At 36.5% G+C, this 27,951-nt stretch overlaps 1 protein-coding gene and 1 pseudogene across 2 annotated transcripts in view; both read left to right on the plus strand.

The window, feature by feature from the left end:
- LOC107501454 lies at positions 1 to 27,054 on the plus strand (annotated as a pseudogene).
- The window catches only part of ANK3 (ankyrin 3), a 567,956-nt gene that overhangs the window by 152,008 nt on the left and 387,997 nt on the right, over positions 1 to 27,951 (plus strand). The gene's annotated exons all lie outside the window — the stretch shown is intronic.

Genomic DNA, 27,951 nt, shown 5'->3' on the forward strand with positions numbered 1-27,951 from the left:
ATGAGGACCCTGGAGGTCCCCACCCTGGAGGAGAAATGGGGTCTTGGCCCCTGGGCAGCTGCTGAGCACCTGTGGTTTATCGCTTCCTCACTGTAAAATGGTGGGATTTTCCAGTTCAACTCAAAAGTTGTATAATGAATGGTATAGATCTTAGTCACTTCTTTATTTACACACCCAGGGAGCATCTATGTGACCCAGAGCCTGGTGCCATCCCCAGATTGGACTGCAACATCATTGGACAGGACAGGCAGGAGCTGTGCTGATGAGAGCAGTGGTTCTCAGCCTTTAGAGTTCAAGGATGAATTTCACGTATAAACACTGCAGGAACATCTTACGGGAAATTGCACTCCTGTATGTTATACTCTATTTTAGGACTCTTCGGATGTATGAGAACTGTTTGCAGCCCTGACCAGACTTCTCACATACTCCTGGGGGTACCTGTTAATGTAGCTCTTATTGATTATTCTCATCAGGTGTATCCTACTACCATTGCGCAGTACAACCTGCTCAGCTCAGAGTTCTGTCTCACACATATACCCATACAATTTTGCATCTCCCAAGCATATTTGGGAGCCTGCTTGAAAAGGGCCTTTAGCATCCTGGTTGAGAACTGGCAGACTGGGAAGAAAAGTGGTCCTTAAAGTTCTCAGACCAACATCAGCAGCTGTATCCCCTAGAATTAGTTAGAAATGCACATTATCAGCTCTTCTTTCCCCTTTCCATTAATGAGAAACTCTGCACTTGGGATAATGCAGTTTGTGCTTTAAGACGCCCTCCCCAGGTCTTTCTGATGCTGCAGATTGACTGTGCAGAGAATTATTACCACACATATACCCCACTGAGGAGTGTAGTTGTGAGAAGTGGGCATGGGACTAGACCTTTTGAGACTGCTATATGCAAGTTAATCTCAGTAAAACTTCCCTATCGATCACAGCTGACTTTAGTTTCAGGAAGTGATTCTTAAACTCTGGCTGTGTGTCAGATTCAGGTTTTTAAACAATACATATTCCTGTGTTTCATTCAGGATATTGTAATTCAGTCTAAGATGGGGCCCAGGAACCTGTTTTAGATAAACTCTCCAGGTGTGTCTACAGCCAGTCCGCCAAGTGTGTGTGAATCACTGATCTAGACCTGTGCCTGTGAGTGAGCATTCGAATCTCCTGGAGGGCTTCTTTAAACACATTCCTGTCCCCAGTACCAGAGATCTCTCTTTAGTAGGTCTGGGTTGGGACCAATAATTGTCTTTTCTAACAGGCTTCTTAGCAATGCTGGTATTTGGACCTCAGATAGCACTGATCCAAAATGCTGCAATAATGACTTTTGAGCTCCCAAATAGATGTCATACTTTACTTACATGAGCTCACCATAAGTTGTAGTAATGTAATAATCTCCTCTCAGTCTTCTATTTTTATTTTTTGAAATAGCTAATATATAACATAAAGATTTTAAAAATATAAAAGGATATATTCTGAAGTGTCCCTCTTTTAGCCCACAGCCACCGATTTTTCCTCACCAGAGGCAACTAATATTACTAGTAGATGGTGTATCTTTCCCGAGATATCTGTGTTGACATGGGCATACATACATAAATGTACACCAACTGAACCTCCTTTTTAATTAAAACGCTAGCGTTCACTACTCTATTCCTTGCTTTTTTCACCTGTTTTATTGTATGAATCTTTCCATTTCAGTACACAGAGGGCTCTCAGGCTGTATGAGTCTGTGTAGTGCTCATTTTGTGATTGTCCCATAATCTATTTATATAGCCTCTTACTGATAGGCATGATTTATTTCCAGTTATGAACTCTACAAATAAACCAAAGAGCATGTATCCAAAGTCCAAAAACCTCATGTTTGAGCAAATTCTTTATACTTTCCACTAGCTCCTGAAGAGATCACTTTCTGGCATTGCCCAATAATTATAGTCTCATTGATTTTAGTTGAACAAGAGCAAAGTTTAGTTTTGGTCAGTAAAAATATAATTTTTAAAAATTGCCATTAAAATATTAAATGAGTTCTAATGGGTAAGGCAGGATAGAGAATAATATTTATCATGTTCACCTTTGGGGCAGGCCTTTTGAACTAACATTTTCTCAAACTCAATTCTCCGGAGGCAACACTTTGGTAGATATTATGTTTTTTTTCATAGAAGTAGCATCTAGCTCAGAGAAATTAGGATTTATAGTTAGTAAATAGCGGATGTAAGGTGTTAACTCACTTATTAACTCCAGCACCCCATGCTTTCCCTCAAGATTATCCTCAGTATAATGGCATGCCTAAAACTTTGGGGGTTCAAATCCCAGACCAAGCACTTCCAATTTTTGTGGCTTCTGCACCTTCCTCAGTGAGGTTATTGAGGCATCTAGGACACAAATTTTAAGGAGGAGCTCACTCTCTGTCCTGCACTTTACTTTACATGCTGGGGGTAAAAATTGCACCTACCTCATAAGGGGTGTATGTGTGTTCTGTATTAACGGAATTAAGGATTAAAAGAATTTACACACATAAAGTATTTAAAACAGTGCCTAGCCTGCAGTAGTTTCTATAGTTAAGGTTATTTCTAATTAAAGTATGGTTCCTTGATTATTCACATATATAGGGCAGTCATAATACTGCTTAAATAACTGGAACTCTGAAAGCTAAAATATTTTTTAAAGAACAAAGGAATATTTTATGGCTTTTTATGAGCTTTCTTTCATGATCTAACTTAAATAGGAAGATCCTGACATCTCCTTTTAAGTTATCATCTTCTAAGGATCTAGCCAACAGAAGCCATTGTCTGGGCACCAAGATTGGCTTCTGTCTCAGGGGTTGGGGCTAGATGGCAGGACTCGGGCAAAGGTTGGTCTTTGCCAAGGGGTCAGGTCAGGGGCAGGCTTTCTTGTGATTCAAGTTTTGTTTTCTTCTCCTTGCAGAAGCGAGGAAGTGGGATGGGGGAATCCCAGCTCCCATTTAATGCCAGCTTTTATTCAGTTCCTTTTGAGAATTCCCTCCTTCCCACACTTCCTCCTACTCAATACCCAAAAATATTAGTGCCTGAGAAAGAAAGCGAATTCTGAAACTTTTAAGTAAGTACTTCAAAAATGTCTGTCACATATCTTTATTTGTAAATTGTTCAAAAAGAAACAGGCTGGTATTTGTGTATAGATGGTGATATATTGTCACATCTTATATATACCAATGCTTAATGGGAACCAAGAGGAACTAATTTATGATTAAAAGCTGTTTAACTGATGTTTTTAAGGCATGTTTTTTCTTCAAGAATGAATGTACCTTCAGATCACATAAATAAACGAACATGTGTTTGAACTTTGCCATTTTTGCTTTTGACAGGAGGGAAGTGAGCTCAGTTAGTACTGTGTGTATATACATACCCTGGAATGTGTACATATGAGCCTGTATAGCATCAATCTTAATTTTTCAAAATAAATTGTATTGATTAAATATCAGTGTGTGGGGGTGGTGCATGGAAGATCAGTTTGTGACTAACAGCCTCTTCTACTGTGTACATCTGGGAAGACAGTCCTTTGGCTCCTGAATGCGACTCACGTTGTATTTATGACTGGGCATTTGAGAACATTTTGTGATCCAGTGTTCAGAGCCTTCTGAAAGCCTTTGCTTGGGAAAAGTGTACCCAGGCCTGATGACTGCATGCTAGTCTGGCCTATCTGTGACTTTTGCGTTTGGTCCTTCCTAACTATGTTTTCTCTCACCCTTATCATCTACCCCCAGTTTAACTTGGAAGAGCAGGTGCTTCTGCATTCACTTGTGAATGAGTCTTTTTGCATGCCTTCTGAACCTAGCACGGTGCTATCATAAGTATCCTCAGTTGTAGATCACAACATTCATGGTGATGACGAACCTGTCTTATCTTTAACAGATGGCTCAAATGTGAAGCTCATGAAAATGTCTGTATCGGGTTAGCATGTTGGTATGGTAATAAATGTCAGTGGAAACCATTCCTGTTCTCCAGGCCAGTGGTAGCCACACTATTTTGATCATTTACTCCATCAGTAAAAAATCAGCACGTGCACTCAATATATAGCACTGGTTCTCAACAGGGGATGACTTTGCCTCCTTGGGGGAAAATTGACAATGTCTGGAGGCATTTTGTTTGTTACAACTGGTGAGGGGGGCATATTACTGACATCTAGTGGGTAGAAGCAAGCGATGCTGTTAAACATACTAAATGCAGAATTGTCTGGCCCAAAATGTTAGTGCTGAGGTTGAACAACTCGGATATACAGTTTGAACTGTATGAAATTGCACATAATTTCTAAGTATGCATATTAGGTGGAACCATAGTCTATCAATTTTTATTTACAAAATGGTAGTTTCATATATTTCAATGTAATATATGTAATTATAAATTGTACGAATGAACCAGTCTACCAATAAATTATTTACATTATATAACTCACAAAATAGCCTCTTTTAAAGAGTCTATTAACATAAATACATGGAGAGCTTTAATATTTTCTAATTGTGTCCCTGTGAATTTTTTGTACCCTATCGTGAAGAGTACCACTTTAGACTTTAACCTACGGTTTCAGGTGACTGGCATTGATTTACTAGTTTAGAGTGTACTATACTGTGCCATTTGGTACAGTTGGGGTTATTTGGTGGTAACTGGGGTGACTGGCTGCTTCCTATAGGGCAAATCTATAGGAATCTGAGCCCTAATCTTGTTTGCCACATCGGTCAGAGCGTCTCTCCTCAGCAAAGGCTTAGATATTGAGCTTCCATTTAGGTTGCATTTGAAGATAGTGTTTAGCACGCAAATTATATTTTGGAAACCACTGCACTGGACACTGCCCTTCTGAAGTGCAAAAACTATCTCTTTTCTCTGTATCTTCAATACATAAGCTGCTCAATAAATTCTTTTTTGGATGAATTCCAGAGGATAGTCTGCTTAAATGGAGGAGGACTTTAAATTGAGGAGAGTCTTTCAATAACATCTTCTGAAGAAAAATCTGATTTTCCCAAGTTCTTATTCTTAGGGAGGTTCATATCCTGTTTTTGCTTTGTTGATTTCTCAGGTGGTATTTATTAAGAACTCATGTGGGTGTGTGGGTGCTTCTGAGCACTCCCCTTTTGTATTCTTAATGTTTTTGAAGAGAATATGGATTACTAAAAACGAGACTTCTGCATATGGTTGTATGGTGTGCATTGATCTTTGGAAGCTTGTCGAAGAGATTATCATTAAGTGCTTAACATTTTAGCACTTAAGCAACAGATAAACATTATTCTTAATTACCTAGGGATCCTTTAAAAATGCAGATACCTGATCTGGGGTAGGTCTCTAACTAATATTCTTATATTTTAAATGGTCCTCAGATGAGTCCAGCTTTCATTCAGAGCTGAAAGCAACTGATTTAGAAATTAAATATAATTTGCTTCTGGCAACTTCTTTTTTTTAAATGTAATTGCCTATCTAGCACTTTATATAAAAGGTCTTCAATTCTCTGGAGTAGCACGAAGGCAGAGGCTTGGGTATATTCAAGATTTCGCTCCACCCTAATCCACCGTAGTGACCAAGGAAGGCATTGCTGCTGGAGGTATAATGGACTTTATTTAATACTGCTTTACAAGAGGTGCTGAAAACCATCTGCATCCACGATGGTCTAGCTCGTGGAATTTGTGAAGCTGCCAAAGCCTTAGACAAACGCCAAGCCCATCCTTGCTGCTTGCATTCAACTGTGATGAGCCTATGTATGGCAAGTTGGTGGAGGCCCTTTGTGCCGAACAGCAAATCTACCCAATTAATGTTGATGACCACAGGAAACTCAGGGAATGGGTGGCCTCTGTAAAACTGGCAGGGAAAAACCCAGGAAGTGGTTGGTTGTAGTTGTGTGCTGGTTAAGGACTATGGCAAAGAGTCTCAGGCCAAGGAGGTCACCAAGGAGTACTTGCAATGCAAGAAACGAACAAATAAACTTGGTTTATGTTTTTCAAAAAAAAAAAAAAAATCTCCAATATGTATTTATTTAAGTGAAAAAAACCAAGATGTTGCCATATGTTATATGTATATAGGTGTGTGTATGAAATGGACACTTAAATATACATTTATTCAGAAAGAAATTTTAGAGGAATACACCAAAATCTTTAGTACTTATCTCTTGGGTGGGTTTGGAGTTTGGCGGCATGAAAAGGAGATTCATTAACTGTTCAGTTTGCATATTTCCCATGAACATATATATATTTTAAAAAGCAAAAACAACAAATAGCACCCTTACCAATCTACATTCTTTATTTCTTCATATTTGTCTTTGTCTTCTCCACCGCAAATCTCTCCTTTCTTTTCCACTGTGACGACATAATTTCTTTGGAAATCTGTTGAAGAAAAGTATTAATTTGGCATTGGAAAAAAAACTGGTTATCTGTCTCCTGACAGTCTATTTAGAAAGATTATGATGTATGCCTATAACAATGCCTTTTTGTTTCAAATTCTTTGTGGGTAAGCATATCATATTAAAGAGCTGTTTTATCACAATGGTCTGAAATAATCACTACTCTTTGAGTCCTTTTTAGACATTTTTATGAGTCACCACAAAATTCAAAGAATGTCTCTCTAATGGAACACACAATAAAAGAGACTCCACTGTATAGAATCAGGGTGTCAGGAATACTGTTATATATCATAGCTGTCTCAACTGAGATGGATACTGTCTTTAAAGTCACTATGGATTCCACTGTTTCAATAACACGGATGAAACCATTCCAGGGAACCTACCTTACAGCACTCTGAGAACAAGTGATTAAATCTGTCTATTGTAAAGCAAGGAAACTAAGAGTTTCAAAAGCCCTTCTAATTTTCCTGTCACACTATGTGGAAGGATGAGATTTCACTGAGGACTCGCTTTCACTGAGAGTACTTGCTTAACTAAGGAAGATTTACAAATGAAAATTATTTCATTAGAATGGGGAATTCTTTCACAATTGGCTTGTTGTCTCAGATTGTCATGAGGAATCAGTTTCTGACAAATCTCGGATAACCTGGGCTAAGTCATATTGTTTTATCTCTTTGGTTTTTAAGATTTAATTCTTCTTTCTCTGTAGCCTCTGAGACAGCTTGATCAGTCTGGCCTGTTTTTCCTTGACCCAGCTTCAGGCAGTCTGGCCCAGTTCCTTTTTAGACAAATAGTGTTATAGGTTTTACATCTGTATAGAATAATTCAACTGACAGTAACTAGCATTTGTGAGGTGCTTGATCATTTACAAAATGTTTTGTCCCATTTGCTCCCCACAACACTAATGATGTCTGCATTCTATACATTCCATGTTGCATATGGGGCTGAAGGAAGTTAAATGATTGTCCAAATCCACAAAATTTATACAAATAGAACCAAAATACATTGTAAGGGGAGGGGGAAGTCCCTTTTTGTTGGCTATGATAGTTGACACAATCCAATATGTCTCCACACAAAAGGATTGTCACTACAAGGACAGAACTCATGTCTCAAATTTTGGTAACCACTGCAGTCCAGGGCACAGTATTCAGTATTTTACCTCCTTCCAGAGGAGCCTAATGCTGAGTTCTTTTAATATCATGTTCTCTTTATTTAAAAAGGCACCAGTGGTTTTTTCCAACCTTATTGCTTTTGACTATTATTGAAACAGTGTGTGTAGTGTTTTTCCCCAGTGTACCTTGTAGTTATATTGATAAACAATATTTGCATGGATTTGTTGAGTTGATGAGGACAGCTGTGGTTATTAAAATTGGAAATCTGGGTTGAAATTTTTACATGGTTTCTGGAAGTAAAAATGATAAAACCTTTTCAAGATGGATGTTTATATTTATAATAGAACCTTCTGAGATTTTGGCTTGAAAGGAGAAACTTCTGTTTACAGATGTAAACTGTACCGTAATTTTAGATTTAACCAATTCCTCCTATGAATTGTCCTCATGGGTACAATTTCTACAAAGAAATTAATGTCAGATAAAATTATTTGAGGAAAAATAAAGTTTTTAAATTATAGATGTCTTGGTGCTGAACGTCACAATGATTTAAATGAATAAAAACTGACCAAGGATAATGTTTGTTTTATTATTGATTCAGCTTGTAGTGTCCACCTCACTTAATGGGTTTATTTCATCATGTGAACTGTAGGATCATGGACTCTTCATGTTTTGGGGATAATTCTCCCCTTCAACCTTAAGAGTGTGCCCTCACAAGAGTTTGAGATGCATAAAATATCAGTTGTCCCCAATCTCAACTTTGCTTACTTGCTTGCTTTCCATAGCTAAACATATTTATTTAGCCATGGGCTTTTATGGTTTACACTCTTCTATGGACCACTCTTCATTGCCAGGCTCTAGGATGCTGCCTAATCTAGTGTTTGTCCAACTTGCCTGATCATTAAAATTACCCGGGGTCCTTGATTCAAATGCCTAACCTTCCCTTGGAGACAGAATTTTAATTAGCCTCGGAGATTCTTGTTATCAGGGGTTTGTAACCGTTGGTTATACTGCCGTGCCTAGGGCAGGCAGTTAGTAGACCTAGAGATAACCAGAATGATAGAGGTGGGAGGAAGAAAGGAGAGGCCAGAAGGAGCTGGATTTTTTACTTCCTTGTGGACAGAGGACTTTCATAGAATTCCTCTAATTTAATATAAGAAAAGACCTGACCAAAGCCTTGGATACCTTTTGAACAACCCAGTGTATATCTATACATATGTGTGCACATGTACATGTTTGTCATTTTTAAATAGCTGCCATTTGTTAAGCAACTAGTAGGTCCTGTGCACTGTCTCATTTAATGCTACAAATTTTTTTTTTTTATGGTGGTGAAAAAAGAGTAGGTGACTACATCTTTATCAATAGAAAAATGTATGTCTTTGAGAAATAACTTTTGGTAACTAAATGTTTTAATTTACAAAGCTCTTTTGCATAGATCTTCTCATTTGTACTCCAGGTAACATTGTAAAGACCTTGTAATGGCCAAAAAAGGACTAGGAGTCTTTTCAGTGCAATACTAGATTATGCCTACTGTATTCATCCGAGTTATCTAATTCTCTAGAAGTGTGTGTCGTAAGCTATCTGTAACATAGGTTGCAGAAAACCGACAGGCAAATACGTTTTGTCTCATGGAAAATCAGTTGATGCCACCCATCTATCTCCCTTGTGGAAGAGGCCAGTTTAGTATATATTAATTCATTTTAGCATTCCAGATTCCTTATATGTGTTTCTGCTCTTTGACTTAGTTGTAACATCTTAATTTAATAACTTCCGTGAAATTTTTGGAACATGTTCGTTTATATTCATATAAGTATCATCATTTAAACCTTTAAAAAGATTGTCCTTTAACTCATAACAGACCTATAAGGCCTTACAAGGGTATATAAAATGGGCATTATTATCTCCATTCGAGAAAATTTGAGCTAGTGGGTAGGGTTCAGTGCCCTTAATCCTCCAGATGATGTGGATGAATATTTAGGAGCTTCTGGTTATGCTTAACCAGGAGATCTGGAACTCACTATAAAAGAAGAAATCTAACCAAAAAAGCATACATTGCTTACAAAAAGTATGTCTTGATATAGAGCCCTAGCAGTCCCTTTGTGTCTGAGCCATTATGTTGTCCTGTGGCAGCAGGAATCAACCCCAGCCTGGGCATTTAAGCTAAGCATAAAATTGGAAACACCTGGCTCAACGGGAGCTTGTGGATTGAAGCAGGCAGCAACTCCTGAAAACTAGGTGAGGACAATGAATGGCCTTCAGCTGGGCTCAGCTGCAAGGAACTGCATTGATTTTTAGCCATGTGGTTTATTTCAGAAAACTATACACATTCCCCAAATCCCCATGGAGCTGACATTTTCTTAGCACTCTGATTAATCAAACTGTGTTCAAAGTGAAAAAACCTCTTTTGCCAACCTATATTTAGTCTTTTGATGGTAGTAATGGTTACCTGGTCTTTTTTTTTCTTTCACCTCAAATTGTTCCTGAAGTTATGTTTGCTGCCATTCTAATTTGGAAGCAAGGTAGGTATTTTGGTAGCTTTGATTATCTGCTACAGAGAATCAGTAAATGGTGATGTTTTCGAAGGGATTTAGGAAATGTAGAAATTTCATAATTACTTTTTGGGCTAGGACCATCTTTAGATTAAGGCAATCCTTCTCACAGTTTTGATTAATTACATTACAAAGGAAAAAGTGATTCCAGATTAGGCCCTACATGGCTTGTAAGAAACCATGAAGGAAAGTTTAGAATGTAAGATGTTATAAAATGACTTAGGTGCTTTATTCCACGCCATTATCTGATGACACAGCCACTGTTTTACATAAATCTCTAATTTTAACTATGAGATCTTGCTAACTTAACTTGTCATGATTATAAATGAAATTTAATCAGACCCATCATGAATTTGCTAATTATTTTTTGTGCTCAAGATTTTAATCTCTTCTCAGAACTCCAGGCTTTATTTAAATTCTAAAATACTTAATATAAGCCCAATTCCTTCCCCCACCCCTTTAATCAGTAACCCAAGTGGCTAGTGGCTAATTAGTAGAGTACGTCTTTGCTATAGACACATTGACTCTTTACATTATGTAATGTATAATACATTCCTTTATCTGTACTAGATATTTAAAAAAGTTATTTTCAGTATGATATAATTCATTCTTTAATATACTGTGACTTAACGCATAAAGCAGATTCTTTATCACTCAGATGTAAACATACTGGATTTCTTCTATGAAAAAGAAAAATAACTCTTTTTATAGCTTACATACAAAGAAAAGAAAATGGTAAGAAGTCCATGATTATTCACAGAAATGATTTATATTGCCCAAAATAAATGAAACTTGGCTGTACTTACCAAAGGGCTGTAACTACTTTTATTTTTAAAATAATAGATTCTGTAGAAAATAATAGCTGGTTTGCTGTTGAAACACAGTACTCGTAATACACTGTTGAACTAGTTTGTGAATTAAATTTTGAAAAAACAAAATAAGACAAAATTGCAAAATGGAAAAATCACTAGCACTTTTGGGTCAGGTGTGAATTCAGAGAATTTGAAACATATCATTCTGTGTAACTAGTCTGTTAATATCTAAAAATTGGTTTTGATTTTTACTTTTGCCAAGGGGTCATGTCAAACAAGTTTTCCATTTGTTAATATGATTTAGGTGACAGCAGTGGACAAAAACACCATAATAAGTACTCAGGGAGTAATTAAAAAAAACAAAAAACAGAAAAACCCATACTTTAATTGGAGTAGTTTATGATGTAGATGACAAGGCAGAATACATGGACAAAAAATTCACAGAGGAGAAAATATCAAAAGATTGTTAGCATACTGGAAATTGTATACAATTTGGGCAGGCTTTTTAGAAAATGTCTTTGTTGAAAAAAGTTTTTCATCTTTGTTTGTTCAACTCCTTTGAAATGTATCTTAATTTCATAATTTCTTTCCATCCCTGTGCATGTTTGGGAATGAGAATGGGATTTGAAATCAGTACACCTAAGCTGGAATCAGACCCACCATTTTCTGTCAAGTTATATAATTGTGTGTTTGCTTATATTGACATCCCTTCAGTTGAGGTCCACAATCAGAACATAGCACCTTATCACTTCATGACAAAGAAATTTCCGTAGTTTTGTAACTGATTGACCCTTTATTTCATCTTCCTAATCCTACACACACACCTTGAGCTTGCATGTTATCCATCTTTATGATTCTTTGTACTTACTGTGGAGAGGTATCACAAAATTAACACCAGAATAGAAGCTGTTTGAAGGCAATGACTCAGTCTTTTTTACCCTGTACCCCAGTGCCTAGAATGATGACTGAAACGTAGTAGGTGTTGCACATATGCTTGCTGGTCTATATAGAATTAGAAAACCTGAGATGAATGTCTAGGCTTGTTGTCAGCTAATTGTCAAGTCTCTTCTCCGAGAATCCACTTAGAAACATTGCAATTTAGAGTGAGAGGTAACTTTTCTATTGGTAAAATGAAGGGCCAGAGCAAGATCAATTTCTCCAAGATGTTTGCAGTTCAGTTAGTGGAAAATGACTTCTCACTCCTCCAAACCTCTGTAACATACTTTCATTTATTCTTCCTTTTTATGTTCATGTTTCAGCCATAGTTGAACTCTAAGATCCTCCAGTGGAGAGACTTGGCCTGAGCATGTATTGTATTTCCTACAGCAACTGCCTGGAGCCTTAAATATATAAGGCACTCTGGGAGTTTTTTGGTGACTGGCTAGATGGCAGGGCTAGTTTGTCTTGCAAAAACTGCCTCCAGGCACACAGGCAACTTTGTCAGCCTCTTTGCTGGAGTTTGTCATTCTTTAATGTCTCACCCAGGACGTTGGGTCTGGGCCAAGGGCACCTCTCAGCTCTGTAGATATTGCAACCTTGGTTTTCTTTATTCTCCTTATACCGAAAGCAAGAAGGGGAGGCAAAGGTAAGATTATCTCACTGTGTTTTTCAGCATCTACAGGAAAGGCTTTTATGATGAAGAGGGGAGGAACCCTAATTTCCTGTCCCTGAGGCAGGAGTGGAAACCAGGAGAAAGGAGGCTGGGAAGTGAGCCAAGGGTGAGATGGGGAAGCCATCCACCGCTTCCCAGCAGTGCTGGGGCTGGGGCCTTTTATCCTTTGGATCAGCTATGAATTCCCAAAATGCCCACAGGTGTTGTAAGCCAGATTTGCACATTGGCTTGGATAAGTTAAAGCTGTTTCTATCAGCAATTTTGTATTTAATCCATTGGTAGTCTTCAGGTAAAAATAGTCTTTGTGTCCATCAAGATTAGTGTGTGTTTATCTAGAAAGCTGAAGAGAACGGTTTCACAAGCAAGGAGACCCAAGATTGGAAGGGAAGGGCAAATGGTACCCATATAATGATTTGTCCCTAGTAGTCAGCTAGGCTGCTGTGTGTAGTATATTATAAACAGGCCCTATCATAAAATTCATTTTGGGTACGTATTCTCAGGGCTCTCCCCTGGAGATTCAGATCCAGGGATTCTGTGGTAATGACAGGAATCTAGATGCGTAACAAGTATCCCAGGTGATTCTTATGATGGGGTAAGTGAGAAAACCTGCTGAGTGCCTCCTTGTAGGCATTTAAAGAACCAGTTTCCAGGGGGTAATGCACGTAGATCAAATGGCGTCTGGAGCGGCCACAGTACAGCCCTGTTCTGCGACACTGTGTCTCTTCTTCTGGTAAATATGAGCTTGCTATTTTTTTCTCTTTTGACATTTGCTGATATGCACCATGTTATTTGAGGATTGGAAAAGTAAGTGAATTTTACATAAATTATTTGATGACTATACCTGAAGCTTCTGGCAACATGGAATAAGTTCTTCAGTGACTTCCTTCTTTCCCCAGTCTTTAGATTTAGATTTGGCTCTGGCCACTTCTGGGGTGATGTGGTGCTAAGGCATTTTGGTTACTCTAACGAATAGCCAACATTTATTATGTTTTATTACATTCCTGGACTTTGCTAAACAAATGAATCATGCCCCTCAGGCTCCATGATCTCTCTAAGACATAGTATTATTCTCATACTTACCGTGAGATGGGTAATGATGCCTAGGGAGGTTGAGTAGCTTGCTTGAGGTTGCACAGCAGGCCAGTATGAGGGTTCTCTGGTTCCTAAACCCTGCTCTTAACCAGTACCTTCTGTTGTATGCAGGGGTCGGAGTCTTCAGTGGTCTATTAGCGCATACCCCTGGGAGTCATCTTAACTGTTGTCTTATACAGAGTATATTTCATTTCTTGTTAAAAAGTTTTTTACATTGGTCCGTATTTTATAACTTACAAAGTACATTCAAATGTAAAATTTTGTGTGATCTCCACAAAAATCCCGAGAGGCGGGCAGGCTTTGTAAATGAGAAAACTGGGTCTTAAAGAGATAATGACTTGTCTGGGGTTTCAGTAATTTCCTTTATTTTGCTTTTTGTCTTTTAAAAATTTTAATTAAGCTCTTGGGGCAGGTAATAAACATGTGAGACACAAAATTCACTCTGTGCGAAGGGTACGTGTAAAAGCCACCTATATTTTTACCCATCTGTGCTCCCAGTCACCGTTTTCCTTCCCCAGAGGCAAAACCAGGGCTGGAAGCCAGCTCTGCTGACATCGTTCTTGTGGTTTCCCCACTATTCCATAGCTCTCTTCCAACCGAGCTTTCACAAGTCTTAGATCTGTAGTTGTCACTGCAAAGTTTGACTTTGATTAGTTGAGTGCCTAATATTTTAAGAGTATAGCAACCTATTCCTATAGATAAAATAATGTGGTTTCTCTTGCTCAGGCAAATCTCACTACCTCTACCTGCCCCCACCAGGCACCAACACTCCAAACATGTAAGTTTAGCTCTCACTAAAGGGTTACAAGGCAGAATTTTCCTTTTCCCAAAAGAGCCGAGTACAGGATATGCTTTTCTTACCTTTGCGATAATTTGCAGACATAAGAAAATGCCAGTGGAAAGAGCTTTGGAATAGACCTGCTCCAGGCTTTGAGTCTATCAGCTGTGTGTGATCTTGGGCAAATAATCTGATCCACTCTGACCTCAGTTTCTTCATCTGTGAACCTGGTAGGATTGTGAAGATAAAATGAGATTTACCAGAACAGGTCCCGGCTCTCAATTCCTGTCCCCTCAGTTATATTAGATTGCCTTAGGAGTAGTTTTTCTTCCTATTTTGGCAAAAGGTGCTTTTTTTTTCATGAGCCACCCATGTAAACTTGATGATTTAAGATAAAGCAGTGCTCTCTGTGTGTGCTTCTTCAGTGTTGTGGAATTAAGTGCTTTGATGACTGTTGGATCGAAGTGACCTATCACATCATCACCTCCTCCTTGGCCACCCTAAGGAAGTCATCCCTCCGAAGTTCCTCATTCTTGATCATGGTTCCCTATTTATTACATATCCGTGCCCTTGTGAATTTCACACTAAGACTGACAACAGTTGGTACTGACAGGCACATTTATTGGCTTCTTTGCTTTATGCCATTTGTCTTCTCCATTAGATTGCAAGCTCCCTGAAGGCAGAGAGTATATTTATTCACTGGTGGTTATCCAGAACTAGCACAGTGCCTGACATATACATGGTCTCAAAGATACTGGGGGAATGAATCATTTTTACCAATGTAATGACGCATTATTAGCTTTCAGTATTTGACAGTTGGTGCTTAAAGTTTTCTGTTTAGCTGGTTTATTTGACTTAGCCCTAAGCAAGACAATATGAGGAAAGAAGAATTTCTCATGTCCCATTGCGGTAGCCATGAATCCTGTAGTCATTTCTTTTGAGAATAGGACTTGGTGTTAAGGGAGTCTGGTGGTTCTAAGATATCCTGCTGGTTATAAGCCACTGGGATACACATAGCCCCATGTAAATCCCAGGCACTGATATCTTACTAATGACTTCATAATTACATTAAAATACTTTATTAAAATGAACTAATTAAGCATTATTGTGGGCCTTACCCACCACCAATTTACTTGGAAAAATTATTTCCCTTTTTCTGATGAGCCAGAAAATGTCCTATGTGAGCATGATGATTCTTTTTCTAGATATATCATGTCTTGTAAAATCTTAATTCCACCTTCATTTCAAGCCAGACCAGACTACACCAGACCCTGCTTAATATGCACAGGCTGCAACCATTGGGCAGGATTTATGGCCAATGCTTCCTGAAGTCATACTTTATTCCCTAAGTAATAAGAAAACTGGAAAGTAGTTGATAAGTTGATTTAATTATTTCTGCCCTTGTTTGGCCTATGATGTCAGCTGCCTCTGGACGTATTCATATCTGCATCACCCTAGAATATCTAGCATAATACATTACCTATTGTAGGCTCCTGGTCAGAATGTTTTGAATAAATCGTATTGGTCTAGTAGTCATATTTATCATTAAAACTATTTAATTTTAAGTTCGTGGCAATAGTCTTTTTTTTCTTTTAAAAAAATTTAGCCATCTTATTTTAGAGCCTATTTAGAAATCTACTTAGAATCATCAACCAAGGATAAAACTGTTTAAATTTTGAAATTTTCTATGAAATATTTGAGAGAAGCAGCTCATAGATTCAATTCACCTTTCATTTGCTGTGTTTCTTTGAAATAAAATTTGGTTCAGTTAGGTTGACATAGTTATAAGCTACTTGGAAACATGTCACCAAGCTAGGGATGTATTTCATTGCCTATTGGCTTGACTTTATTTGAGAGCTTTTTTTATGAACAATTTCAAAAAAGAAAGGACCTTGAAAGGACAATCACAGTATAAGGCTGATAGTGAGGGAGAATAGAAAATACCTCAATTTGCTTTGAGTTTTAGCTGTTCATTTTGGACTTGAAGAGAAACCTATTCAGGAAAGCTCCAATAGGAAGGAACTTATTTTTAAGGCAGTAAACGAATGGATATATTAGGGAATCCAACCGCAAGAAGTAGCATTGTTACTCTGAGAAATAGGAAAATCATCAGGCAGCTACACTGCCTCTCCTTTTTTGTCTGAGTTATATCATCTCTGTCTCAGCTTTCCTGTGTTCATTTGCTTTATTTTTTTCTTGACACTTTATCCTCATTTACTTCCACATGGCCCCAGGTAGCCTTCTATGACTGTCACCTCAGCTTCTGATGGCTGAGTTAGTCTCAGTGTTTTTAGTTCAAATTTGAGTCACATTAGGCTAGCATTGATCAGATGTCTGTCATTGTTCCAATCAACTCTGGTAAGGTGTGGGGCATCTGGTACTAACATGGCCGCCTTGGCCCATCTCTGTAGGAGGATTTGGGATAGAGGCAGATTCTCTCTGAAATATGTGAAAGCAGAGAAGCAAAGATCAGCACAGCTAGTTTTCTCTTTTAAAGTAGATTGTTCTTGATCATTTTCATAATCTTTGGTCTGAAAATTTATATCTGAATAAGGTATTACCAACTTCATGGAATGTTCCTGCACAGTATCTCACTTAATCTTCAGAGTATTGCTGTGAGTTGCATTTCCTTATCCTCATCTGGTAGGTGAGGAAATAGGTTCAGATGTGTGAGGTGATTCTCACTGCAATACGACTATAGCTGGCAGACATGGGACTTCAGTTCCTGATTTTACAGTTCCATAGGTGTCTCTAATTTAGACTTCTCTTCATGTACATGCAGTTAATCAGGCAGATCATTAGATGTTGTTTTTTGTTTGTTTCTTCCAAGAGTTATTTTTTACATTGGTCTTGAAGCAAATAGACCATTCTGAATAAAGAAATATTAGAAAATGTTAGAACTAGGCTGATGATGAACCCGGCGAACCCCAGGTTCCATTCTAATGGGCCATTTTGATTTCTTAATGCCTGAATTTTATAGCTAATTAAAATTTAAATATCACTCTTCATTAGAGTTTGGATTGTTATTTTTCTCTTTTCAGAATTTTTGTTTTATCAGTCTGCTTTCTGGTCTCTATATACAGCCATACCTTGGAGATATTGCAGTTTGGTTCTAGACCACTGCAATAAAGCGAGCTGTAATCTTTTTGCTGTTGGAAAATCTTGCTTTCAATTTGTAATAAATGCAACATCTGTGAAGTGCAAAAAAGCAAAGTGCAATTAAACGAGGTATGCCTGTTATTTTTAAGGCTATTCTAATTCTGTAATAACGACTTGTTTCTTACTACTATCTGAATGAGTGCTATACATAAGAATGTCTTTTTGAAAAAAAATGTTTCCTTTTCCATGAATGTTATACACTACTTTAAAATATTTTAGAGATGTTCTTTCTAATTTTTCACAGGAGGAAGGCAGACAGTACCCTATATGTAGTGAGAGATTAATATGTTACCAATTTGAAGCTGTTTGACTTTCACATTTTAACCCCTATTTCATTTTCACTTTCTTTCTTACTCAACATTAACCTCTATTTTAGCCCAACATCTCTTAGCTTCTAAAACTCATCACCCTTCAGTTTTCGAGTTTCACCTCCTTGAGGAAGCCTCATGGCTTCCCTCTGTCAGCCTAGAGGGATTTCCTGCCCAATCTGAACCTCCACAGGTGATACCACTTACAATCAGAATAAGTAGCCTCTTCAGAGTAGAATCTTCTTGACTGGTAGTTGGCTTTTTATTTTTAAATATCTGCAAGTAGTTTTTCAGGTCTTCGAGAGCAATGGCCACATCTTACCTTCGTGCCCACTGTAGGACCTCACACCTAGATGTATTTTCATTCATTTGTTGAGCAATATTGAGTACAACCAGTGGATCAGGTGCTGTTTTAGATCCTACAAATACAAAGATAAATTCGCTGCTCTATTAACAATTTCATGAGGAAGGCAGACTCATAGTTCAGTGGGAAAAATAATATGTATGTACCTGTTGAAACAAATCCAGATTTCTTTATCCCATCAATTTTTAACGTTAAAATTGTTCATGATTAGAAAATTCCTTCATGCAGGTTTTCAGTGGAAAGTAACAAGTATGAATCATTTAAATTATGGAAATAATTGTTCCTCCTTATTGTTCCTATTTTTAGTTTACTGTATGTGAATTCTCTTTCCTCCTGTGCAGCCCGTCATTACTGCTATTTCCCAGCTGTTCCTATAGTACTGAACTCTACTTAGTCATTAATAGATATACTTCAAACAATAAACAAAGTTTTCTTATGCCTAATCTTTCTCTGTTCTGCATCAAAACTACAGTCAGTCATGTTACAGAAAATTCCCTCAAGAACAGTTTTTCCAAGTTGTCAAATCTTTGAAAGAATCACCCTTCCATTAAATTAAGTGACTAAGAATGTCTAAAGCCAAGGGATTATTGATAGCATCCTAGGCCTGCAGCAAAATCATTTTCCATGCATTGCAATGAATAATTGATTTTTATTTATTTATTTTTGCTTAAGAATTTTTTTTTTCTCTTGTGGAAAGATCCTTTAGCTGTTTCCTCAGTATGAAAATAACCCCTGGCATATACATCATGACACTTTTCCACTTGGTTGTAACTTTAACATCTAAAATTGGTAGGTTTTTTTTCCAATAATTGGACGGGTATTTCCTTTCAGAGTTCCTTACTCTTTACTTTAAAAAGAATTTCAAAGAACATTCTTCCTTGGTGCAGGGGGCAAAAAGAGCTCTAGATATGAGTAAATGTTGGTTTTCAGTCACTGCATTAAGACAACTAATGCAGAATGACCCTGTTGAGTTCTATTTTTTTAAAGTTTACTTTTTACCTTTGGGAAGTGAAGATGACCTTTTTATAACACAGGATAAAACCCAAATGTCTGCATGTTATACTTAAATTGCTGGAAAAGGTTAAAATTCTCTAAAACCAGTGACATGTATCCCTGTTCATACGAGATGATTTCCATGAGTATCACCAATAGTGAAATTGGACATTCTGTGCTCTATGAAGAGTTGTTAATATGTCCAGAATTTAGGTAATTCCACTGTGGCTATTTCAGTCTTGACTCAATGGACCTGTGCCTAAGATTTGTTTACATTGGTGGTCGAGACCTTTAAATGTTTCAGAAATTCTGTCAGTATCAGAGACATTTGAATCCTTCTTTAGAAAGTAAAATATTCTGTATACTACTAAATTTGTAAAGTCTCCTGCCATTAAAAAGAAGATGCTCCACTACTGTCTTGCTGATGGTTGTGTGAAGGGTTGAGGAAATGGTAGGTAAAAAGCAGGAGGGAAGTCTGATGCTGGGGGACTGGGTGTATCTTAGTACTCTGCAGGAATTGAGGGCTGTACTCTGAATGTACATAATAAGAAGCTAGAGGCCAAGTGCAGTCATCTATAAATGCTTTGCAAATAATATTCTGAGACACATGAATAGCTGTTTACATAAAATAACTCTTTATTAAAGATATTCTTTATAAGAAGCATTAAGTGTTTATTTCACCATTAATTGCTAATAGCTTTTATTATGCAATTCTGGAATGGAACTTTATTAGTAGGACAAAGCACAGATGTACTAGGGCTATTCTTCTACACAGTTACCTTCTAATCTTGTGGAATTCACAAAAAAACACAATGACTTTTGGAACTGCTTTTTCTATTCTTTAGTCTGACTCGTTATTCTCTGTAGTTCCTCAGCAACTAAAAGTTATAGCCATGGTAACAAAATGCCCATTCCAGACATATCTTAATGACTAGCATTGTCTTGCTAACAAATTTAGGGGAGAAAAGAAAAGGTTTAGACAATTTTGATCATTTTGTTTAAACCGAAATTGACTTTTAAATGAATCTACAGGCTTAATTTCTCTTCAAAGTTCAGGTGGTGTCCAGAACAGTCAATATGTGTGGGACAGATTTAAAATATAAATCGTAAGAAAGGAGGTCACTAAACCCGGTGACTTTCTCCCCTTTAAAGAAAAATATTCCCACTCACACACATCTCACATTATCTTTATGAAGAGGAGATGGTCCACAGAATACCTCATGGTCTGGAGTCCTAGGCTGGAATCCCATTGAGTAGACATGTTAACTTTTGGCCTGCTCATTTTTAAGTCTGTTTGCTTCTCTGTTAAATAGGAACCATGTGTTTTTAAGAGGATTTTTACTAAAAGTAACTTCAGCTGACATGTGAAAATGCTTAGTATTGTATATGGCACATGTTAGGTAATCAATGACTTAGTTAAATCAGAGCCTTTCTGTGATCGGCCTCAATAAGATTATTAGTGGAGGAAAACACACACACATGCCAGAACATTCAAAGGAATGTTTTCCTGTCTAAAGTCTTCACTCTAGAAAGTATTATGCATATTCAAGAGATAGTTGGCTTGATATATAGGCATACATGTAAGCTATGTCTAATTATCTGTATCATCGGTCAACCTACCTGCCTGCCTACCTCCCTGTGTTAAATTTAATTAATGCAAATATTTTGTAAGGGTGGATTTGATTTATGAAAATGTTATTTGGCAGTAGATGAAAGACTACTGTCACCAAGTCATATGATTTTTAGTTAAAATGTTACCATAAAGCAATGAGACCATTGTCTTCTGGAACTAATGTGTCTGAATATAGTTCAAAAAGGTTCCAAAAATAGAGAAATAGCTACTGCAGTGGGATAAGTATATAGCTTCCATGTAGGGATGCATTGATAGGAGGTGAGATGCCATTAACTGTAAAGGGTTCTGTTATATATATTTATTACATAACATTTTATATACCAGGTATCAATTCTGTAAACAGCCCTTGAGAGAATTTTTGTGAGGCCAGTTTTCTAGCAGCAGTCTAAGGAGAAAGTGATTTGATACTTGCAAACTTTGATACAGTGAAACATCTTAATTCTAATCAAGTACTTTTTGTTACTAATTTAAGGGAATGATGGGAATGATGCCCTGTATTATAGAAAACAGCTGTAAAACCATGCTATTATCATTGAATAATCTTCCTCAGTCTCTTAGTAACATGTCAAAATCAGTATCACGAGGGAAAGAACTTGATGTTTTGACTCAGAAATCTGAAATCTAAGCTGGTAATAATAATATAAAAATCCTTATTTTAGCTTTGTCATTCCTGGCCATGCTTTGAGCAAGTTTCTTCTTGATTTATAGAAAATGAGAACAATACCAGTTCTTGCCTCAAAGATTTGTTTAAAAAAACAAAATGACAAAACAAAGACAGACTCATAGAAAGAAACCAAAAGGATGATTGCCATAGGTGAGGGAGATGAGTGAAAAAGGTGAAGGGGAATAGTCGATAATATTGTAGTAGTTTGTGTGGTGACAAGTGATTACTAGATTTAGTGGGGTAATCACATTGTAAGGCATAAAAGCAAATCACTATTGTATACCTGAAACTAATATAACTAATATCGTATACCAACTATGCTTAAAAAAACAAATGTGCACATGGAAAATGCTTTGGTACTTGGCCCATGAGAAGGGCTCAAAAATATTAGCTGTTATTATGGGTTTAGGTAGGTAGACAGACATAGGTGTAGAGATGGTTCATTTTACATTTACTTTTTGTTGTTGTTGTTGTTGTTGCTAGTTATATGTCCCTGGTACATCAGTATTTGGATATTTACTGTGCTTTGTGACAAGAGGAATGAATACTTATGCTACAACATACCACTGAGAATGTGTGAGAATGTGCAAATGCACACTGAAGTATGTAAGGGCAAAATAATTCAGGATAGTGAACAGTGATGGTGTTTGCTGCTCTATTTATAGCTCCAATAGCTGTCAGTTGCCTAGGAGATAATTGGCAAAATCCCAGCAATAACTAGCACCATTTTATCCTATAAAGAAAAAGCTGCAACTCATTGAAAGACAATCATTAAGTACTTTCTGAGGAAACACCCTCAAGATTTTAAGAGATCGTTATTTCTATCATCTGTTTTATTGTCACATCTGCTCTTTAGTATACGTTAGAAGAATTATTTATCAATTCATCATGAAGAAAATACGGAATCCAATCTGTTTTTTGGATTCAATCAACTTGTACCTGTTAAAGAATTCAGTTTATCGGTGGCAGAAGGGACCTTCTGTTTACAAAAGGTGTTACTGAAGGCCACAGGGTTATATTTGTCTTTTTTCATGTCACATAATCTGCTTTAAGTCAAAGCTAATTAATAGAGACGTGAGGAGATAATTGCGCTCTGATGCTTAGAGTGTTTTAAACCTTTGCTTTTCCTTTTGCAGGTAAGTGAACATGGCATTGGGTGTTGCTCATTATGCTTCCCATGTGGCTCTTACTCGTGTTACCATTTTATGGACTAAAATTCAACAAGGCAGTTAGAAAAGTATCGTGCAGGTACTGTGGATACTATCAGAGCGTGTATTCTAAGAGAGATGGTAAGTGTTGTTCATTTTATCCATACTTCATGATACCAAGCTGTACAGCCCAACTCCCTTTCCTCCTCTTCCCAGCCAAAGTGGCTCTGTTGGTTTAATAAGCATCTCTAGTTGGCACAGCTAAAAGAATGAAAAATGAGATTCACTTTGCAGTCTTGTTGGATGTGCCTTTTGCAGGACAGATTTTACCAAAAGTCTGAAATCTTTTGGTATTCTGGTGTTTTAAGTCAGTCTACATTACAGCAGTTTATATTTCACATCCGGCCAGTTGGGAATGATATTTAGAATATTGTAATAATATGGTGATGTAATCATCACAAATTGCTCTTTGTAGCTCATAGAAAAGAACTCTAGGCTGAAAGAGGAGTCTAAAGTCCCACCCCAAGTAAAACATTCTAAATTAATAGTTGCCTAAGGACTGAGTATCATTAGACCTCTTTTTTTGAATTCAGTTCTAAATTCAAGTGTAATTGGAGTTTCCATTTTAAATATTTGAAGACTGTATTTACTTTGTAGATATTCAAATATTAGACCTATATTTAGAAGATCTAAAAGCATTTCAAGCTAAATAGAAATATAGAGTTCCTATTCAATTCACTATTGAAAAGGTACAATGTCATTAAAGACTTTTTAAAGTGTTAAGTAGCATTTTAATATTGTAGGACTGTTATAACTAAACCTCTTAAATATTTCTATTGTCGTTAACTCTCCAGAAGTTGAGTCTAGTGATAGTCTTGCTTTTTTTGAAATTTGGAGTTCAGTTTACTACCTGGTTATTTCTTTTTGTTGAGAATGATTATTTTTTCACTCTGATTAAACATTAGACTAGAGGAGTCATATTTAAACATAAATTGTTGGTTGGTTTTGTCTTCATTTGTTATTGGAAAACATATTGCATAGAAGTATTTTTTGAAATATAAGTGTATTTTCAAGTCGACATATTTAGTACCTGAATTCACTGGTTTCTTATTATAGCTTTATCAGAACTATTGTCATTACCTCTAGAAACTTTACTCAAGAGAGGCTCAATGTTAAGAGTGTTCCAGATACTCCTTATTTCAATTTTAATTTTTCCTAAGAGGTTATGCTTACATATTATGTATACGAGGATGATTCTTTTAACTTGTTATGCTACTGTGACACATTAACCTTTGGGGAGGATTACTTTAGTAGAAAACACATTCTCTTTTAAGGACATCTGACACTTTCAAGCAAGCAATTTGTAAATGCTGCAAAGATATGTGAATAAATCTCATGATGGTAGTTTCTCAATATTATCTTTCACATTTCACAAATAGGGGAGTTACGGTTTATAAATAGAATATTACCTTTCTCACTAATTTATGTGCAGTGTAACTACTTTTACTGCTAATGGGAAATGTCCTTTTTAAAAAAGGTCATAAAAACAGAACTTTTAAAATGAGGCCTTGAGAGAATTGTTCATGAACCTCAGACCTATAAAATCCTTAGATCGATCACCTTCTGAATTCTTAAATCTTATGTTGTAAGTCTTATAATTATTTTTAATTTCTGATGAATTAATTTCTCAGTCGACATGCTTTGTAGTAAACACATTATCAGTGCCTAATATCGTGGGTTTCACTGGGCATTCGCAAGTTTTCCATTCTGATTAGAAGCAAAGTCAGGTCTGTATCATGAGCTAAAATTTAGAGTCTTTGATCTTGAGGAAATCAAGCGTTCTTTAAAACCCTCTGAGAAGCTTAATAACTTAAAATACTCAGTAAACTGTTTTTGTTTGGAATACCTGGTTCATACCATATCCTAGAAGATGCCCTCGCTGCATCTTTCTCTTTAATAGAAATTCAGAAATAGCTGAAGTTCATCTTGTGTGAATTTTCTAGAACCACTTTGGAATTTCCTTGAGTGGTTTTGTTTGCAATGTGTGTCATTTGCACAGTCCTTTAAATGGTGCTGAGGGTGACCAAGCTGCTTTTCCTTGTAGGAGCAAAATCATTTTGGTGGCTTTTATAGCAGAGCAGTGCCTTCCTTTATTAAAATAAGTCCACTGTATGAGATAGAAATAATTGCATTTGCATATTTTCCTACGCCAGTGAACGTCCTTACCAGTTTTATTGTTTACATTTGAAAACATAAAATAATCACTCCTTTCTTGCTCTATATTCTTCTGAAGAAATAGATTTGGGGGTTTATTATGAATATGAATAGTCGCTTAATTGGCTGAGGAAACTTGATCTAGGTAGCTGTAGAAGCAGGTTGTTTTCCGGAGTTGGCTGGTCAAGTTTGAACTTATACCCACACAGAGATATTCGTCTTTTCACTGTGTAAACCATAAGGTTATTTGATCTTTTTAGGGATCGTAATATATTTTTTATTGCCATTAGAAAATACAAAGATGAATTTTTGTCAACTCAAAAGAAAGGTTTTTTTTCAAAGACTTCTAACTCACTTCAGTGTTTTCTGATGATACAGATACTGGAAATTTGGAGGCCCCACAGAAACTGAAAGATTGTGAATCTGTTGGACTGAGGAGAAAATAAGGCCACTAGTTTTCTCATCCCTCCAGCTGCACCTCTAGGCTCTGCCTCTAACTGACGAATTTTGCATTATAAGCCACTGTACATACTGCATATGAAGTAGCTACTACTGGTTGGGAATGTCAGTAAATACAAGATTTAATTTATAATCATGACAAGGAACTTTTAGTTGTATTTTTCTTGTAGTTTTCCAAGAATGACTAATGCTTATTTGGAACAATAATTAGCTTCCTTGAGTTAAATATTAAAGACAACTAATGAAAACTGTATCTTGGCGGACAAAATAAGATTAACATTTAACAAGCTTTTAGTCAAATGATGTAAATGAATTTTTTAGTCTTCAGATATCAACTCTTTCAGAAGCAATCATACATCTACCATTTGTTATAGTTTTCAAAGCCCATGCATTTTATAATGATTCAAAACAGTATTTCCAGAATTTTGTACACTTAGAATTCTCAATTCTCTAAGACATTACAGATTTCATTATAACAGAAGAGAAAATTAATCCTATCATTCCAGATTCAACAATTACTGACATTTTGCTGTAATTGCTATCTTTTTTTCTTTTTTGGAGAGAGAGATGTTGAGTTATTTTAAAACAAATTTTAGACATCATGCCATTTGCTCTTAAATACTTCAGTGTGCGTGCAAAAAAAGGAGATATTTTCTTACATAACTGTAATATCACACCTAGAAAATTCCCAATTATCCCTTCATACCCTCTAATACCTAGTCAATATTCAAACTCTCCATATTGACTCATCCCCCATAAATTTTATTATATACTTTTTACTATAGCTAGTTTGTTTTTACTATAGCAATAGTAATTCACTATAGCTGGTTTGTTTAAATTAGGGTCCAAACAAGTTTCTACTTGTTGCATTTGGTTATGAAACTTAAGGCCTTTAAAATTTAGAATAATTTTTACTCCCCCCCCCTTTTTTTTATAATTGTTGATGAAACTTGGTCAGTCGTCCTATAGTATAGCCTACATCTCTACATTTTTCTGATTTTATCTTAGTGGTGTCCTTTAGTTTGGTCCCCTATTCCCCATACTTCCTGTAAACTGGAAGTTGGATCTGATTGTATTCAATTTTAAGATTTTCAGCAAGAATAATTCATAGATGAAACTTTAATAGATTCTCTCACAATTTCAACCCTATTGGTTTGGTAACTAACTTCATTTCACTCCATTCTTCAAATGGACTTCTTACAGAAATTTTTTAAAAAATTTCTTTCCAGAAAAAAAAAATGCCTTTTTCTGCCCATTACATCTTTACTGTAATTAAATTCTTTAGAGTGAGTAGTCAGCTTCAATTAATTGATGTGTGAAATACCAAAAGCAAAGTAGACACTTTAATCTCAGTTTGGCCATGCATAGACGAAGCTGTATATCCTATATCTGTCATAAACTGTAAATGACCAGCCAGACTGAACCTGCTGCCCACACACTGTCTTGTTGTGAGCAGATATTTTCATGCTGTAGAGCTTGTAAGGACACAGCTGCCATTTGGATTTTCGATGTCCATCAAGGTTTTACTCCCATCACTACATTACAAGCTCATGTTTTTAGGTTTTGTATAAACATACGTTTCATTCAGGAATAAAACAGATCACAAGAAAACATGATGATAAATGTTGCGTACAGACCGTGCTATATCTATTTTCTTTCCCTTATATTTTGATATTTAATTCAACATCTCATCTACTTCTACTCAAAGTGTTAAATTCTTTATAAGCTTTCCAGAAATGGGTGTTAGAATAGAAATAATATCACATTACCTGGGAAGGATAACATAAGATTCGCTGTACTTCAGCCAAGATGATGGTCCAAGTGGGCACCATCTGAAATGTTTTGATCTTGGATGGACACCTCATCTGGGGAATATTGTGTGGAGCTCTGAACAGTTTGTGAAGACCTAGTCCCATTGTAGAAGTGGGGGAACTTCAATGGAACAGTGTTGAGACTCTTGTATCTGATGAACTGAATTATATTGCTAATGCCTGTGCCCGGCTCCATGGCACATGGGAGGAAGTGGATTAGGAGCAAAGAAACACATTTCTTGTTTTCAGGCAGCATAGGTTGCTGGGCAAGAGCACAAGTTCCAGGTTGACATTGGTGGAATGAAATCACTGTTCTTGCACATGTGACCTTAGAATATTTACTTGACTTTCTGAGAAGCCTCTGTTTCCTGACCTGTAATATGGTGGTGATAAGCGATCTTGGCCCTAACGAGTTGTCATGAGGATTTATTGAGATAATCCACATAAGTGCTTATACAGTTCTGATACTTGAGAAATGATCAATAGATGTCATTACTGCTGTTTTATTGTTGATGGTAACTATGGCTGTTCCCTTCATTAAGAACTTCATAGTAAATCCTGGCGGAGAAATGTATTTACCAGTTGTACTCCTAGTTTTCAGGTTTCTTTAGCTAATAAGTTATTTTATTTAAAATATTATTCTTTGTATGCCGAAGTCCTCTAATGATAAAACTAAATATTAAAAGTTTGAAGACCAGTATGTCAATAGAAACACGATCAAATTACTTGCTGATTAGTTATTTACATTAGTAAAATTAAGTATAAATTTTCAAATATGTTACATATATAAGGGTACATATTAAGCATATATATGTAATTGCTTTTTCTTTCTTCTGATATCTCCTTTTGAAGAACTGATGAAGTTCTAACAGCTAACCAAAGAGCTTTCAAATATT

This window comes from Rousettus aegyptiacus, unplaced genomic scaffold (assembly GCF_014176215.1).
Source record: "Rousettus aegyptiacus isolate mRouAeg1 unplaced genomic scaffold, mRouAeg1.p scaffold_m13_p_6, whole genome shotgun sequence".
NCBI classification, from domain to species: Eukaryota; Metazoa; Chordata; class Mammalia; order Chiroptera; family Pteropodidae; genus Rousettus; species Rousettus aegyptiacus.